Source organism: Lipotes vexillifer, unplaced genomic scaffold (assembly GCF_000442215.2).
Source record: "Lipotes vexillifer unplaced genomic scaffold, Lipotes_vexillifer_v1.1 scaffold215, whole genome shotgun sequence".
In the NCBI taxonomy this organism is placed as follows: domain Eukaryota; kingdom Metazoa; phylum Chordata; class Mammalia; order Artiodactyla; family Lipotidae; genus Lipotes; species Lipotes vexillifer.
Window position 1 is genome coordinate 1,826,051 of NW_006776544.1, and position 1,178 is coordinate 1,827,228.

Consider the following 1,178-nt stretch of genomic DNA (forward strand, 5'->3'; position numbering starts at 1 on the left):
TGTAAATGATCAAAAACAGCTAAAATCTCCCAAGGTTTCTGCACGTTAAGGAGTCACAGCTTTAAAACAAAAGGGAATTTAGGGTATTATCCCCAGGAAAAAGGGATATATTGGGGAGACAATTGTGTGCCTTCCTGCTCTTTGCAGAAATCACACTTGATTTCAGATTGGGAATTTAGGAAGGTGTGTTAAGGGAAATTAATCATGATTTCTTTCCACTTTGGAAAATACTTGCTTCATTTTGGAAATTGTATGTTTTGTGATTGTTGTTTGGTATACTGTGTTTTATATGTTTCACTATCTTTTGTCCCTAATGACTGGAATTTTAAGACTAAGATGTTAATCTTCCCGTTATTGATCAAAATAACCGGTGGGGAGAAATAGAAACAATAGTATTTAATAACTGACATTTGCATACCCTTTACAAAATGCTTTTATATCCGTGGTCATGCATATTATTGGTGTTGAATTACAACTAAATAACAATGGGGATACGAATAAAATACACAAAAAATCACAATAACTCAACCCAATTACTAGTATTAGGCACCTACCATGAGTTGCCCGAGGTTCTGTGGGGACCTTGACCTTGATCCCCAGGACTTTTAAAATTCAGTGGTGAAGGCAAAAGAAGGGCTCCTGCACATTGGCCATCCGAGAGGTATCATACTTGAAAACAGAGCGAATATACGTAAAACCCGGGTCACGCTTTGCCTTGTAAGTGAATGTTTGCAGCTGCAATCTAGAGATTGAAGGAGTGCTTGTCCTTCTGCAGAATTTACAAAGGTGGGAAGAGCACCACCAGTCCTCCTTTGGGGACCTGGGAAAGGGAAGTCCCCAGAGGGGTTCTGGGCTTTGCAAATCGTGAGACAGACCTTCTACAGTACAGTTATAAGCAGAGGAAAAGTTCTTTGTGCAAGAAGGGGAGAGCGCCCCGAGGTACAAAGAACAGATTTAAGGGGAAGAGGATTCTTTCTGCACACATCTGCGAGGGGAGCTGAGGCTGACTGCTGGGGGCGTGTGGGGAAGGAGATTTTTAGGGGGCCGCGGGCTGTGGGTTCCCGCCTGCACCCCCGTCCGCGCCCCACGCTCAGGCAACAGTTGGTCGTGCGATGCCGGCCCGGGCTCCGGGTGGGGAGGGGGAGTCTCGCGATCGTTGAGGGGGGGTGGAGGAAGGG